Below are 18,398 nucleotides of genomic sequence, written 5' to 3' on the forward strand. Positions count from 1 at the left end.
TCGTTTTTGTTTTGGTATATTGTAGTATAAACAACCGGAAGTCTAGTAAATTTGGATAAACGATCAAAAGATATTCTGACAAATCTGGATTTTGTATTTGTATCAAATTCAAAACAGTAATCGAATTGATGTTCCTTATCTCCAATTTTTGTTGCATAGGCTCTTCCCATGTTTTGTTTTTTACTGATAGACCACTCAGTCTGCGTTAACTCTTCTAAATAAAAACATTGTTGATAAATCTGACAGTGCTCTTCTTTTTTGTAATCTCCTCTCCATCTTTTTAACAAAACTATTGAACTTTCTGTGTTTCTATACAAGTTAAAACTAATACAATCTCCATCAACTTCATCTGTCCACCACTCTTGTAGTTTTTTGTAGTAGTTCAATCTTAACATCTGATTAATTTTCATTTCAAAAATTGAAAACGGGTTTGATAGAAACATTCTTCTGACTAAAATAAACGAAGAATTTTAAAAAACTCGAATTGTTTTATCATTTTTAAGGTATTTTGTAATAAAAATCACCATAAATCATTTTTCCTTATTTAGAATCTAAATAGTTTTAAGAAAATTCATGTAGCCAATCAAAACCTCAAATTAAGGCAGAAAAAATTGAAAACAACCAATGAAATTCAAAAAGTCTAAAAAAATAATTATAATGTTTTCAACTAAATATACATTCTTGTTTGTAATTTTCTTAAATTGAGGCAAAAATTAGCTAAATTTTGATGAAAACACTTATTAAATAAATTTATCTGTACTTTCATAAACAAATACTGGAAAATCATTTGATAATTGGTTAGTGTTTTATAACAATTTCGATTAAATTGTATGTTTTGTCTGACTTTTCCTCAGATATTATAGCTCTGAAAATACACTTTAGTGAGAAAAAATAGTTTTGAACCAATCATATCTCAATTACCAAACATGCAAAACATCACAAAGCTTTACTGAGGTTTACAATTATCAACAAACATAATGTCTCCCAATATTTGGGACAGTTTTTTGAATTCATTCAAAGTATAGTTGACATATGCATTTTGCTTCAAGTCTTCATTTTCCTTTGCAGTGAAGAGTCGAGTCTGAATGTAGGATGGCATGCTCACGTTGTACTTATTGATTGTGACACACACCCTCCTCATGTTGTACGTTGCTATTTCATATACTCTATTACAGATGTCGAGCTCCTGATCCATAGTTGATTCTCTGCCAGATTTGGCTTCATATATAGGTACGAGTCCAAGATATTCAGCATCGTGAATATAAGTAGTCCGTATTGCGGATATTGCTTTGCCTTCATTTTCACTAAGATAGACTTGTTGAAACTTTTCAAATTGTCCCAAATAATTTATTTTTAATTGTTGAAAGCACGGTTCCAAGCATATTTTCCCCTTGTAGGATTTTTGGAACCAAACAAATCTCCCAATTCTTTTTTGATTTTTTGAAAATTCAATATAGTTGGGACTATCAGCTTTTCTCGAGTACATTTTGAAGAACAAACTGATTTGATGAGGAGAAATGAGAGAAATGATTTTGAGATTGAACGAAAATGGAAGTAAGCGGTATGAGTCATCGCGATTTCCATATATGAAAGTAGTACCAAATAATGAAGGATTTCCCTAAATGGAAACTGCGTAGGCGTTACTACTACTATATAACTCCACAATTTTTTGCAAAAAATCATTTTTCTCAATGGCAGCTGCTATGTGTCAAGCTCTTCCCAGCTTTTATTCAGATTGTAATAGTAAATCATTGTTTATTTCTGTTTCCAACGAATTTTAACGAAAAATACAAAAAAACCCAAGATTTTTGCGTGTCTACTCATGATTCTTTTTGTTCCTTGGGAAATTGCAAATTTCATATAATTTTAATTGGAACATCTCTTAGCCAAATTCTTCAGAGAATAGACAAATATCAATACATACATCAAGAAATTGATTGTCTTTAAACTTTGTACAAGCACAGATTCTTTTCGAGTTTTGTCACATCAAGTGGGGAAGTCTTCAATCAGCTTAGTTGTGGAGTTCAGCATAATTTACGATGAAAATGAGCAGAAAAAACACCAAGCGTATCAAGGAAACGACTTGTTTTGCAAAAAGTTCAAAAAACATTATCTAAGTTCTAATCAAAAACTTGCATCTACGCAAACTCTTGGCTCAGAATTTTTAGACAGAATTCGAAAAGTACAAAACTCAAAATATGAAGCTGATTTGTTCAGAATAATTGATTGTTTTATTAATGGTTATGGTTCTGTAAATAATGAGCGTGTCAATCTTTCTATTAATTTTTGATTATTTCTTCATAAAAATCTAGTCAAGGTTAATTAAATTTCAATTCAACTGCTTTTCAACAATTAAATGTGTGTTATTTTTTTACAAGATGCAAAAAAATCAATCGTTTTACAACAAATATGCGTATTACAGAAAGTTTTTGCAGAACGCAAATTTTTTCATATTTTTAAATGTATACATTTGCAAAACTTAACTTCTTTTTTCTTATTGTCTAGAAATTATCAATTTTGATGACTTCGAGTGCTTTTCCGTATCTTAATACACTGTTATTCTGATGTTTTTGATTTAGATACGTGCAAAAACAGATTTTTCACTAATCAAACTTAAAACAAAGAAATTCTTAAACATTAATTTTTAGCATTGCAAGAAAATCTTGTTACGGTTTTCTTTAAAATGCGAAAAAATACATTGAAAATTTTCTTAATTTGCTAGATATTTTTTGATTTTGTAACAAACATGCAAAAAATTTATGAAAATTTTTGCATGTTGCAAAATTTGTAAAGTTTTTTTTAAATATGCAAAACTTTTCGAGAAAATTTTTTGCACGCTATTTTTTTCATGGATTTTCAAAAAATATATGCAAAAACCAAAATTCTTTTTTCTTATGCAAATGCGAAAATTGCAAAAATTTATTGTAAAAAACTTAAATTAATGCCAAAATTTTTTCTTAATTGATCACTTTGATTGCTATTCCCTATCTTAATACCCTTGTTTTTCCGATATTTTTGATCAATCTACATGCAAAAAAGAGATTTCTTTATGATCAAAATTAAAGCAAAGATTTTCATTTACTTTAATTATTAACAGTGCAAGAGAACCCTCTTTTTTTTTATTTAAAATGCGAAAATTTTTATTGAAATTTTTCTTAATTTGCGAGATTTTCTTTGATTTTTTTAACAAGTGTGCAAAAAAATTATGAAAATTTTTGCATGGTGAAAAAATTAATGTAAAGTTTTTAACATGCTTGCAAAATTGGTTTAATTTTTTGTCATCTTTCTTACAAAATAATATAAAATTATTTACCAGATGTATAATTAGTTTCATTTTTAACAAAGTTTTACCAATGATATTTCTTTATAAACTTTTCTATAATCTCTTTGTTACTATCTCTTGAAAATAAATTGACTAGATGCAAATAAATTAAATTACAAAACACAAGACAATAACGATTTTATTTACAAATCAAAGAGCTGTCGAGCAGCTGAGTTCTCAAAATTTTGCAACTTCTCAATGGAGCGCAAAACTGGTCTTGCCTCCATCACTGGTGGTTGTCTTGGTGGTTCGCTGACCGGAGTTCTTGGCTCAGATAACCCCTCATCCTCTTCGATGGTAATTGGGTTGTCCACAGGTCACTCTTCCCAAGGAAAGAGGAAATCGTCGAATGGTTGAGCCACTTATCTAGAGTCAGGAATTTCGGGGTAGTTCATTCCCACATGCCCGGCCACTTCCTCCATCATTTGCATTTCTCCAAAATGATTCTCTGTAGGGGGTACGTGCGTTATATGATGTACGTTGAAATCCCTGCAAATCATCTCCACCATATGCCAGACTTGGATTGGGATGTCCATTCGTGCCAGAAAAACTCCACAAACTGTTTCTCGCACTTGGATTTGTACTAAATCAGCCGAAAATTCCACCGAGAACATAAGGTTGTTGTTTTGTACTGAGAAGACCATTTTGAGCATTAAGTTGAGTTAATGAGTAAAAACAAGATTTACAGTTGAGAGGGAGAAAGTTGACGGTGATTAAGTTGAAATTAATGTATTTAGAGCTGAGAAAGGAGGAAGTTGACGGTAAGTAAGTTGAAAATAAAATGATTTTCAGTTACGAGAGAGGGGTACCTTCAACTGGAATGTGTGGGTTTAATCAATCAGAATAGATGTTCCTTATTTGGATTGTTGTCGTGTCCAATCAGATTTTAGTTTCCTTTTATGGAATTCTTATAGAAAACTTGTGTCCAATTGGAAACAAAGCTCCATTTTACACATTGTCGTTTCCAATCACAAAAATATTCATTTTTCTTCAAGTTGTCGTATCCAATCAGAGAAAAAATGTTTTACCTTTTAAGGACTTAAGTCTTCCAAATCAGTAAAAATATACACAAAAGCAATTGCAGAAATAAATGACCAAAAGTTGTTTGAAGTAATAAGAAATATTGCCGATATAAGTAACAAAAGAAGGAAAATAAATAAAAGAAGCATCTCTACAATTTTTTTCAACAAGTTAATTGAATTTTTTGAATGTGCTCAATGAGAAATAGCTGATTTTTGAGTAGATAGTCAAGTTCTTTGATTTTGATGTAGATTTGAGACGATAACTCAAAGTTGATGAATTTTTCAAAGCAAATCTCTGGATATCTTATTCCAAACCTGATCATGCAAGATTTTGAACTTTGAAAATCTTGACAGAAATGGAGGAATAAAGAACTTTGCTGGGGAGTTTTGACAAATTTGGGAGTTGGGTAGGGAATAAAAAGAGTCTTTGAAATATTATCGAACGACTTTTTTATTAACTTGAAGTTTTCTAAAATAAATAAAATTTCTTTTCTAGTCAGTTGTAACTCAGCAGTAAGTTTATAACTGTGATACGCAATATGTGGATCAAAAATAAACTCTTTGATTGAGTAAGTTTCCATAAAGAGACCTTTACTTAGTCGAAGAACTCTATTTTGGACAACATAAACGTCCAAAAAATTGTGAAAAAAGTAAGAATCTACATCTATTTCATCAATAAGGAAGTCACACGGAATTTTTTCTTTTTTCTTGTGAACTAATTCGAGGAAGTTCAAATGTTTTTTAATTGACATTCTTCAAAAATGAATATTTTGGATCCAAAGTTATGTCTAGAAACTGCTTAGTTCTGATTGGTTGAAAATTTTTCTGTAAAATTCTAGAAATTTCGAAGGAATGACGACATTACCGTAAAAGGAATGTTGCGTGGGTGGAGACGTCACTTCTATTCAAAGAATGACATCATTACCGTAAAAGGATAATTGTGTAGGCGTCATTGTTAGTATAAATACGCTTATTTTTTTGGGTTAAATCATTCATTTTGTTTGCCAATCAGAAACAGTTAATTGAATTTTATTTCAAATTTTACATTTTGTTAATTCAACAAAAGAAGAAAGTAAGTATTTTCATTCAATTGGTACTTTAAATATTTAAGTTTGAAACATTTCTAAAGTCCCAAATTTTTTAGATAATGCCTGCCCTTAACCGAAACGAGAAAGTCAAATGTGAGGACTGTGGTCGGGAATACAGATGGACTGATGCTGCTAGACATCGAAAAAATTGTTCTTGAGGAGTTATTTCTTGCCTTGATTGTAATTATTTTACTTATAACTAGCACGAAATGAACTATCATATGGCCAAGAAGCATGCTCAACCAAGTTCGAAGCAGTCGACGGTTTTTCCTTCTTGTGAACAAGAGATTCCAAGTTACTACTCTCTCCAACAACATCGGAGAAAAGAACATGGAGCAAAACAACGGAAACCCAGTGATACGGTGGCCGACTTGAACAAGATTGTGGAGGAAGAAGTGGAAGATGGTGAAAAACTAAAGGAGGAACTTAGTGCTTGTCAACATTTTCTGGTGGATACGGAGATGGAAAATGGGAGACATAAGGTGTTTAACTTCCAAATGTCCAAATAAGACACTAAAAGAATCAACGAGAAACTTGAAGAAGTCTTCAACAAGCTCGATTCTGCCGCCAAAATCAACATTGCTCTGGTTTTTGTTCTTCGAAATATTGAGACTGGTGAATATCGATATTTCTACGCTCATGAAAACAATACTTTGTTTGAAAAGTCTTATTTGCTTTGTACTAAAGCACACTTGATAAAAATACAAGGAAAAGTGGAAAAAATTTATATTCTGGAGCAATGTACCAAAGAACGCCAGAACACAAAATGGAGATTCAAGTTGATTCCTGTTACAATTTTTGCTGCTTTGCTGAAAAACATCCCAATGGGTTGTCCGGACTCTGTCTTACCCGACCCTCTACTGAAAAACCATTCTGTTAACTGTCTTCTATCTAACAAAGACAAGGAACCTTACCAAGATCATTTGTGTATTTTCCGCGCATTGACAATGTACATGAACGGGTACAAAGATCTCGACTCTCACACTTTTAGATACTTTACAGATTTTATATCAAAATCTAGTTATGATCCTAAAATTTTCGTGCAGTTTCTGTAGAAGACTTACCTGTTGTCGAGGAAATTGTGCAAAGAAACATTTTTATATAAGACTTCGATATCCAAGAAGGAGAATCTGTAGGAGAACTAGCTCGAAGAAGTATCGGAAGATTCGATAAAACAGTTAAGCTACTGAGATTTAACAATCATATCATTCATTCAAATAATATAGAGAGTTTCTTCAAGTGCTTTCAATGCCCTAGCTGTGACACCTTTTTCCACAAATCAGAGGACATGACTGGTGGACCTTCCATTGTTTTCACTCGAAAAGCTGTAGTTGATGAGACATACATCAGAAATGCATCAAATGTTTGTAAATCAATCGTTGGAATTGATGCAAGCCAGTTTTACCCTTTCTCAATGTGTCAAGATATGCCAACAGGACTGTACACGAGATGGGAGTTTGACACTGAAATGCAGTAATTCAAGGCTAGACATAATCGAACTTGCAACTTTGAGAATATGGTCAAGTCTTTCTATCAAGAATCAAGAACAGAATGTAAAATTGAGAGCTTTTTTACATCTGGAAAACAGAAAAAAATCGATTGTTTTAATGTTGATGATTACTGCGATCACTGTAAAACAGTATTCGAAGCAATGGGATGTTACTACCACTTCTGTTCCTGTCAAGAAGCTCGTCCCTCCTTAACAGAACAGGATATTGAGCGAGGAAACAAGAAGAGAGAGATGGATGATATGCGACGAGAATACATTAAAGAGAAAGGATACAAAGTGGAAGAAATGTGAGAGTGTGACTGGTGGGAAAGTTTCAAAACCAATGACAAGATCAAAAATCACGTCAGAACCCACTTTCCCTATAAAAAACCTCTTTCTACAGACTCCCTTCTAGCAAAAATAAAAGATAGATCTCTTTTTGGCTACGTTCAGTGCGACTTAGTTGTTCCAGATGAGCTGAAATCAACATTTGCCAATTTTCCTCCAATTTTCAAAAACACTGAGCTTGGAAGAAAAAACATTGGAGACTACATGAAAAACTATGCAATCGAAAGCGAAATTTTAAAGCATCCCTAGAGAATGCTGATATCCAGTTTCAATCTGGAAATTGGAACAGTAATAACTCCTCTGTTCAACTTTTATTTGGGACTTGGCTTGCAATGTACCACAATTTACCGTTTTGTTCAATATTCTCCTCGGAAATGCATTAATAATTTCGTTCTGTCAGTGGTTGATGCTAGAAGAGAAGGAGATGAAAACCCTTTGTCAGGAGTTGTAACAGAAACAATGAAACTTTTGGGTAATTTCTCATATGGATATCAGATCATGGATAGATCCAGGCATACAATCATAAAATGTCTGAACAATGAAAAAACTCACAAGGCAATCATTGAGCTATTGTTCAAAAGATTGAATACAGTTGAAAAAGGCTTGTATGAGGTGGAGTTGTTGAAATCCTGAGATGTAAGGACCGAGTGAGACATATTTACCCAAAGAACGTGTATGAACTTTGTGAAACCTTGTTTTAAAAGCTAGAAGGATTCAATCTCCCAGTTTCTGAAGATAACAAGCTTTTCAATAATCTAGCAATTTTCGATTTTGAATCGATTTGTGTTCCTATAGAGGAATTAAAAGAAACACAAACTACAACCTGGATTGGAAAACATGTTCCCGTTTCAGTCTCTATATCATTAAATCTGATTGATGATCCCATCTTCTTGTACAACAAGGATCCACAGAACTTGATTATTGATTTTGTAAGCAAACTCGAGCTGTTGGCTGAGAAAAGTAAGCTGGAGATGAGAACAAAATTTCAAGATTTTGAATTAGCTGTCAATGAAAGAATAAAAAAGATCTTCGATCAGCTAAACGAACGTGGTAAAAATTATTCAAGTAATAAATTTGAGTATGAAGACGAGTGCATTGAAGATTCGGAAGAAGCAGATATGTCAACACAATTCTTGCGAATTCAGAAAAATCAACTCATCGATTTGAAACAACATCTGGAGAGATATATAAATACTTTACCTGTTTTTGGATTGAACAGCGGTAGATATGATTTAAGTTTGATCAAGTCCTACCTAATCCCCTATTCGATTCGCGATAAAGAACAAGAAACATCCGTAATCAAAAAAGCAAATGACTTTATATCTTTCAAGTTTGGAGATGTACAATTTCTCGACATAATGAAGTTTCTGGGAGGGGCAACTACTTCGGACTCCTTTCTCAAAGCCTATAAAGCTAGCGAAATGAAAAGATTCTTTCCCTATGAGTGGTTTGATAACCCAGACAAACTTAACTTTCCTGAATTGCCACCGTATGAAGCCTTTTTTAGTAAACTTAGAAACAACAATCCTCTAGACAAAGACTTCATTGATTATGAAAAGCTTAGAAAGAATGGGCTTGACGAAGTACAGGCACTGAAAAAGCTTCAAATCAAGACTGTTCCTCTATCTGGTTTGGATAATTACAATTACTTACAAGAGACTTGGAAGAAAAGCGGAATGACAGTGTTCAAAGACTTTTTGAAATGGTACAACAACAAGGATATAGTTTCAACCCTGGAAGCCATGCAAAAAATGATTCAGTTTTATCATAACAAGGGGCTAGATATGTTGAAACTTAGATGCACACTTCCAAATCTAGCAAACATATGTCTACACAAATCTACAAATTAAGTTTTATCCATTTTGCGAAAGTGATAAAGACTTGTGTGAAAAAATTAGAGAGGACATGACTGGTGGAACTTCCGTTGTTTTCACTCGAAAAGCTGTAGTTGATGAGACATACATCAGAAATTCATCAAATGCTTGTAAATCAATCGTTGGAATTGATGCAAGCCGGCTTTACCCTTTCTCAATGTGTCAAGATATGCCAACAGGACTGTACACGAGATGGGAGTTTGAGACTGAAATGCAGAAATTCAAGGCTAGACATAATCGAACTCGCAAGTTTGAGATTATGGTCATGTCTTTCTATCAAGAATCAAGACCAGAATGTAAAATTGAGAGCTTTTTTACATCTGGAAAACAGAAAAAAATCGATTGTTTTAATGTTGATGGTTACTGCGATCACAGTAAAACAGTATTCGAAGCAATGGGATGTTACTACCACTTCTGTTCCTGTCAAGAAGCTCGTCCCTCCTTAACAGAACAGGATATTGAGCGAGGAAACAAGAAGAGAGAGATGGATGATATGCGACGAGAATACATTAAAGAGAAAGGATACAAACTGGAAGAAATGTGAGAGTGTGACTGGTGGGAAAGTTTCAAAACCAATGACAAGATCAAAAATCACGTCAGAACCCACTTTCCCTATAAAACACCTCTTTCTACAGACTCCCTTCTAGCAAAAAGCAAAAATAAAAGATAGATCTCTTTTTGGCTACATTCAGTGCGACTTAGTTGTTCCGGATGAGCTAAAATCAAAGTTTGCCAATTTTCCTCCAATTTTCAAAAACACTGAGCTTGGAAGAAATAATATTGGAGACTACATGAAAAACTATGCAATCGAAAGCGAAATGTTAAAGCATCCCTAGAGAATGCTGATATCCAGTTTCAATCTGGAAATTCGAACAGTAATAACTCCTCTGTTCAACTTTTATTTGGGACCTGGCTTGCAATGTACCAAAATTTACCGTTTTGTTCAATATTCTCCTCGGAAATGCGTTAATAATTTCGTTCAGTCAGTGGTTGATGCTAGAAGAGAAAGAGATGAAAACCCTTTGTCAGTAGTTGTAGCAGAAACAATGAAACTTTTGGGTAATTCCTCATATGGATATCAGGTCATGGATAGATCCAGGCATACAATCATAAAATGTCTGAACGATGAAAAAACTCACAAGGCAATCAATGAGCTATTGTTCAAAAGATTGATAACAGTTGAAAAAGACTTGTTTGAGGTGGAGTTGTTGAAATCAACCATTGAACACAGAGAACCAATCATCGTTGGATTTTTCATACTGCAGTATGCGAAACTGAGAATGTTGGAACTCTACTATAACTTCTTCAACGAATTCTTTGATGTAAACAAATTTGAAGAGCTAGAGATGGACACAGACTCACTTTACTTAGCTCTTGCTGAAGAAAATTTATACCATTGTATCAAACCAGATAAGAGAGCTGCTTGGGAAAAAATAAGGGAAAATGATTGCATAGACTCTTTCAAGGCGGATGCAAAATCTAATTTCTTCCCTCGAACGTGTTGCAGTACGCATAAAAAGCATGATAAGCTGGAGCCGGGACTTTTTAAAGAAGAATTTAGATGTACAGAAACGCTATGTTTGTGTAGCAAGACATATTGCTGCTATGACAACAAGTCCGATAAGTTCAAATTTAGCAGTAAAGGATTAAATAAACGGGTTCTAGAAGATTCTGGAGACGGACCCATGTCAAAATACAGGAGAGTGCTTGATGAAGCAATTAATCTTACATCTACTAACAGAGGATTCAGAACTATAAATCATATGGTAGCCACATATGAACAGACAAAAAAAGGACTAAGCTATTTTTATCCAAAAAGACAAGTACAAGATGATGGAATTCATACAAAACCATTGGACTTATAAGAACTGATCTGGTGTAGTAAATTTATTCATGATGTCGTTTTATATTGCTTTTTTGATATTAAAATGTAAAATGTTGCGGTAAACTTGTTATACAATGCAGTGATTTTTTTAATTTTTTGTAATTTATTTTTTTTCTCTCAAAGAGTTTGATTTTTTTCGAAGTCATTGTAGGTTTCAGCATTGTTTCAAATAGATAGAAAGTAAGATAATCTAATAAATTAGGTCAAGTAATAGCTAATCTTATTGTGTTTTGAAGTTTTTTTGAAAATTTTTTCATAAAAATTCCAAGTTTTTACCAAAAAACTCTTACCATTGACTTACCATGTATCAAACAACTAACTAAAAATCGTAATTACACAACCTACACGTAATTAATTTTTGATATTTACAAATTAGTTAACGCGCGCCAACATTTTTGCGAAAAACTAGACATTTCCACACAAAAATTACGTTTTCTTACTATCACACTGAAACCCACAAATCTTACCATCACACTGAAACCTTACCATCGGTATTCCCTATCTTAATACATTGTAGACTCTATACCCAATCTTAATACATAGCTTGCTGACCGGATGCTCTATTCCCTATCTTAATACATGGGGGTCAGCAGGGACCCCCCTTGATCAGCCTCAACATCTACTACTCACTTTATTCGCTATTATCTGTACCCGATATCGAACCATCAAGGTGTGTGGTGTATCGCTGCTATAATTACATGGATTCTTTTTCTCAGCCATCTCTTTTGTGTTTTTGCCCTCAATGTGTCAAGATATGCCAACAGGGCTGTACACGAGATGGGAGTTTGACACTGAAATGCAGAAATTCAAGGCTAGACATAATCGAACTCGGAATTTTGAGAATATGGTCATGTATTTCTATCAAAAATCAAGACCAGAATGTAAAATTGAGAGCTTTTTTACATCTGGAAAACAGAAAAAAATCGATTGTTTTAATGTTGATGGTTACTGCGATCACTGTAAAACAGTATTCGAAGCAATGGGATGTTACTACCACTTCTGTTCCTGTCAAGAAGCTCGTCCATCCTTAACAGAACAGGATATTGAGCGAGGAAACAAGAAGAGAGAGAGATGGATGATATGCGACGAGAATACATTAAAGAGAAAGGATACAAAGTGGAAGAAATGTGGGAGTGTGACTGGTGGGAAAGTTTCAAAACCAATGACAAGATCACAAATCACGTCAGAACCCACTTTCCCTATAAAAAACCTCTTTCTACAGACTCCCTTCTAGCAAAAATAAAAGATAGATCTCTTTTTGGCTACGTTCAGTGCGACTTAGTTGTTCCAGATGAGCTAAAATCAAAATTTGCCAATTTTCCTCCAATTTTCAAAAACACTGAGCCTGGAAGAAACAATATTGGAGACTACATGAAAAACTATGCAATCGAAAACGAAATGTTAAAGCATCCCTAGAGAATGCTGATATCCATTTTCAATCTGGAAATTGGAACAGTAATAACTCCTCTGTTCAACTTTTATTTGGGACTTGGCTTGCAATGTACCAAAATTTACAGTTTTGTTCAATATTCTCCTCGGAAATGCATTAATAATTTCGTTCAGCCAGTGGTTGATGCTAGAAGAGAAGGAGATGAAAACCCTTTGTCAGGAGTTGTAGCAGAAACAATGAAACTTTTGGGTAATTTCTCATATGGATATCAGATCATGGATAGATCCAGGCATACAATCATAAAATGTCTGAACGATGAAAAAACTCACAAGGCAATCAATGAGCTATTGTTCAAAAGATTGAATACAGTTGAAAAAGACTTGTATGAGGTGGAGTTGTTGAAATCAACCATTGAACACAGAGAACCAATCATCGTTGGATTTTTCATACTGCAGTATGCGAAACTGAGAATGTTGGAACTCTACTATAACTTCTTCAACGAATTCTGTGATGTAAACAAATTTGAAGAACCAGAGATGGACACAGACTCGCTTTACTTAGCTCTTGCTGAAGAAAATTTATACGATTGTATCAAACCAGATAAGAGAGCTGCTTGGGAAAAAATAAGGGAAAATGATTGCAGAGACTCTTTCAAGGCGGATGCAAAATCTAATTTCTTCCCTCGAACGTGCTGCAGTACGCATAAACAGCATGATAAGCTGGAGCCGGGACTTTTTAAAGAAGAATTTAGATGTACAGAAACGCTATGTTTGTGTAGCAAGACATATTGCTGCTATGACAACAAGTCCGATAAGTTCAAATTTAGCAGTAAAGGATTAAATAAACGGGTTCTAGAAGATTCTGGAGACGGACCCATGTCAAAATACAGGAGAGTGCTTGATGAAGCAATTAACCTTACATCTACTAACAGAGGATTCAGAACTATAAATCATATGGTAGCCACATATGAACAGACAAAAAAAGGATTAAGCTATTTTTATCCAAAAAGACAAGTACAAGATGATGGAATTCATAAAAAACCATTGGACTTATAAGAACTGATCTGGTGTAGTAAATTTTTTCATGATGTCGTTTTATATTGCTTTTATGATATTAAAATATAAAATGTTGCGGTAAACTTGTTATACAATGCAGTGATTTTTTTCACTTTTTTGTAATTTATTTTTTTTTCTCTCAAAGAGTTTGATTTTTTTTCGAAGTCTCTGTAGGCTTCAGCATTGTTTCAATTAGATAGAAAGTAAGATTATCTAATAAATTAGGTCAAGTAATAGCTAATCTTATTGTGTTTTGAAGTTTTTTTGAAACTTTTTTCATAAAAATTCCAAGTTTTTACCAAAAACCTCTTACCATTGACTTACCATGTATCAAACAACTAACTAAAAATCCTTAATTACACAACCTACACGTATTTAAATTTTGATATTTACAAATTAGTTAACGCGCGCCAACATTTTTGCGAAAAAACTAGACATTTCTACACAAAAATTACGTTTTCTTACCATCACACTGAAACCCACAAATCTTACCATCACACTGAAACCTTACCATCGGTATTCCCTATCTTAATACATTGTAGACTGTATACCCAATCTTAATACATAGCTTGCTGACCGGATGCTCTATTCCCTATCTTAATACATGGGGGTCAGCAGGGACCCCCCCCCCCCCCCCTGATCAGCCTCAACATCTACTACTCACTTTGTTCGCTATTATCTGTACCCGATATCGAACCATCAAGGTGTGTGGTGTATCGCTGCTATAATTACATGGATTCTTTTTCTCAGCCATCTCTTTTTTGTTTTTGCCCTCTCCAATGGTTTTTTCAAGAGCTTGCGATGCAACTCGCGACGACCAAATTTCTGGATATTAGCTTGCTGACCGGATGCTCTATTCCCTATCTTAATACATGGGGGTCAGCAGGGACCCCCCCCCCGATCAGCCTCAACATCTACTACTCACTTTGTTCGCTATTATCTGTACCCGATATCGAACCATCAAGGTGTGTGGTGTATCGCTGCTATAATTACATGGATTATTTTTCTCAGCCATCTCTTTTTTGTTTTTGCCCTCTCCAATGGTTTTTTCAAGAGCTTGCGATGCAACTCGCGACGACCAAATTTCTGGATATTGGTTTTTCAACCACTATTTATGGTTGATTTCTATCGCTTTATCATTGACTTCCCATGTGGTTGTACTGCGGAAAAGCCGGTGAACAGTTCCTTCAACCACTCTTCTTTTGTACTGAAGGGGGGCGCAACTTCTAAAAGTTAGAATGGTACCTGTAGATGTTGGTTTCTGATACCATCCACAGTTAACTTTCCTGTTTTTTTTTTCAATACTAATTTGTAAATCCAAAAAGACCAATTTCCATTTGTGTTTGGTGTCTCTATTGTGAGCTGTTAAGTTGGATGTAATAATTTTACTGCCCGCAGCACATTTTCAGGATCGCTCTTCACTCATCTCACTATATGGTCAACGTAAACGAGAAAAAACTTAGCTTACCGCACTAACTTATTTTTCTCCCTTAACGCGATGCTTTTTCTACAGTACCAGACGGTTTCACTTATATTTCGATACTCATCATCTGAGTTTTGACCGCCTTTTACTTCATACCAGTTCAAACAGTATTCACATTCCACGCATTTGACCTGTACGTGACCTTCTTATTCTACTCGGGACATATTCAATTAAGATATTTTTCGGGAATATCCCTCCATAGTGCAATCTTTCGTTGCACTTGATATGGACTGGACTAACTGCCATGTTCAACAGTCTCTTCATTGTTTTCCTAGGAATTGATATTGAATGGAGGTTCATCTTGCTCATACAGTTTTCTCAGAGCTATGTTTATTGCTTCTTTGAGTGTAACATTTGTATACAAACTCTGAACATCTAGAGATATCACATTCTCATTGGGCTCTAGACTAAGGCTCCTTAAAATTTCTCTCGCTTCTAGTGAGTTGATTTCGATGTTTGCGCCTCAAAAAATTTAGCGAGAAACTTGTTCAAGCTATAATTAGTGCAATCTTGCAATGAGAGGACCGATCTCAACGGGTTATTCTCTTAATGCACCTTCGCCAACCTATAAAGCCTTGCGGGCTGCCCCCTAGTAGACCTCAACCTTGTTTAGAGATTCTCACTTATTTTGTCTTTTTTTCCTCATAGCCAACAACTCCTTATTGATATCTTTTTCTATCTTCATCACAATGTTAATAATGACTTGTTCCTTTGCTTTCGCTGAACTGATTTGAATCTAATAAATCATTAAACTTGATCTCGTAGGTATCCTTCCTCATTACACAAAAACGAACACCCGTTACCGCAACCAATCCTCTAATCTTCTTATACTTTCGGGCCATCCCAACGCCTTTGTCAGATAGTGTTTGTTTCAAGCTCTTAGCCTCTTAGCGTAGTCTTTTCCCACTACTTCGATCTCACAAAGGGCCTTCCCAGGGTCTTTAAGACTTTTGAGATTCGAAAAAAAATATGTCAATATCGTCGAAAAAGTGTGTCTCATTAAATTTACCCCTGATAGTTCCTGGTAATTCAAGGTCATCAAGAGCTTTTACGGAACCCTCACCTTCCTTCCCTAGAGGTCGATCTTGCTTTTCTGATAGATTCATTAGCTTCTTTTGATGGGTCTGTTTAACTGTTTTTGTCTGTCTTTGTCACCTGAGACTCAAGTATAACATAGCCGAAGGCCCTATTTTTTCAACCACACCCCTCTGCACTGCGCTTCTCGTCCTTTCTAGTTTGCCCTTGACGTTTTTATCATCTCTCCTTGCCTTGTTATTCTCCATTCTTAGAAGTTTTGTCTGAAAACTGTGTACTGCTTGTTTCAAAAACACCCTTTTTCCGGTACAGAGGTGGGTAAGTCAAGATTGGAGGTGGAGTACAACTGTGCTCATTGTTTTGCATGCCACGAGAAATAAACCTCAAGTGACACATAGCAACACAATTAACACAACTCTTAATCACCTTCTCCGTTGGAGCCTCCTCGTCAATCGGTCCTACAGTTTCCTCGCCTCTGTAGACCAGTCACCAGCCTTCTTTTCTCCACCCTCCTTCACGTTTGCATTTTCTTTTGTGACATTCGACCAGAATGGCGCCAAAAAGCATGGCAACATCAAAATTATATTGAAGCAACTGAAAGGGAAATTTGGCAGTTTCGATGGATTAACAATATTATCGTTCAATTTGACGAATAAGGAAGGGTCAATTCGAAGTGAAGAATTAATTTTTGAAAAATTCGTTCAATCATAGAGACACGTCACGACTTAAAATTTTCGCGAACACTGGAACCCGTGAAAATCAGAAGAGACAAACTTTGGCTAGAAACTAGCAACATTGACTCTCGACAGTGAAAAAAAAAAGAGTGAATCATTTTTAGATTACAATAGAGGCTGTCCAAAGTGTAATGATTGTAGCTGTACAATCGTTACCGAACGGTTCCCGAGAATTCGGAACGGTATCGGGAGGATTTTACCACCCTTCCAGAAGGACGACAAGACCGCTATTCGTCCGGATTCCAAAATCCGGAAGTGTCTCGTGAAGAAAACTGAAGTTGCATCCGGATATATTCTGAATTGAATTAAATAATATCAAAATTCTTTTCCAAATAATGAGAAGCTAGGAGTTGAGGGAAAAGGTTGATCCGTCTCCGATGGATATGATGATTTTTATCTACTGAACAAAAAAAAAGCAATGTAATAAATAAGTAGTAGCCCTGTTTTTAGGAGTGACCTCGTGGTCTGCGGATACTGAGACCCAGCCATGAGATCACTATTTTGCATGCAATTGAGCTAATCTGCTCGTTCTGGCCGATAGCCCAAAAATAGTAATGATTTTGTCGACCCGATGTTAAAGGCCCACTCATAGAACTGGCTTTGGTAGAGATGATTAAAAGCATATGAAGCTGTGATTAGATGCTAGCCAGTCGTTTCATAACGTAGCTTCATTTTCCGTCGATATGTACTTCCGGACGAATGATACATGTTTCGTGTTTGAACAAAGCTTCGACAAATTAGCTGGCAGGTTGTCTTGGTGTTCGAACACAATCCGCAAAGACGTAAGATGCAGTGCCTGATATTCGTTCACCAGCTCCGTTCTTCTCCTCTTTGAAATGAGGCACCTCGTTATAGGGTAGTGTATGACACTTTTTTCAACGTGTATGACACTTTTATTTATCTTTCAGCAATGAAAAGAGAGAAAAGTAATGGAGATAGCTTGTCCCTTTGAGCTACGCCAACGTTTTGAACAATTTTTCCTGACCTTTTCTCTTTTCTCTCGTTTCATTGCTGACTTATCCAAAATTTTGCAAGAAACTGGTTGCCATGTGGTGTTTTACGCCGACGATCTTGTTTTTTCCCCACCACAATCTGAAAAACGTTAAGGAAGCCCTGGATAGACTTGCCAATTACTGCCATACCAACAAGCTCACTGTCAACATTGACAAGACGAAAGCCTTGAAGTTCAGGAAAGGAGGCAAAATCATGCCAGAGGACGCCCTGTTCTATAGAGGAATTGCTATAGAGTACACGAATACCTTCTGCTACCTGGGAGTCAACCTAACACCAAAACTAGCCTGCACAGAACACCTCAATGTGTTGATAGACAAAACTAAATCAACCGTGTTTGGACTCCAACAGAAAGTAAACCTTCAGAAAGTGTGCTTTAACTCGGCCCAGAGACTTCTGGAGCAAGTTGTTCTCCCAGCAGGATCATATGGCCTGAAAACATTCCTACAGATCGACACAGATAAGTTGGACGACCATTATAACAGAATTTGTGGAATTTTCTGGAAGAAATGGGCTGGAATATCTGTTTTCAGCTCCACGAGACTCTTTCTTGAGAACCTATACTTCAACGATTACCTTGGCCTGAGGCAGGCCAACACGCGACATAGACGTATCTTTGCGGTATACTACACCTCGGGATGTCATAATATTATATGCACTAA

General features: G+C 35.2%; 1 protein-coding gene across 1 annotated transcript in view; it reads left to right on the forward strand.

Annotated features, from left to right (window-relative positions):
- The first annotated feature begins 740 nt into the window (after window positions 1-740).
- Window positions 741-18,398, forward strand: part of LOC134846382 (ATPase inhibitor, mitochondrial-like) — a 181,162-nt gene continuing 163,504 nt past the window's right edge. The window contains exon 1 of the mRNA XM_063863709.1: window positions 741-746. The gene's annotated coding sequence lies outside the window, so the exon portion shown is untranslated. The remainder of the gene's footprint in view (window positions 747-18,398) is intronic.

The sequence above is a fragment of the Symsagittifera roscoffensis genome, chromosome 5 (genome assembly GCF_963678635.1).
Source record: "Symsagittifera roscoffensis chromosome 5, txSymRosc1.1, whole genome shotgun sequence".
Classification (NCBI taxonomy): Eukaryota; Metazoa; Xenacoelomorpha; order Acoela; family Convolutidae; genus Symsagittifera; species Symsagittifera roscoffensis.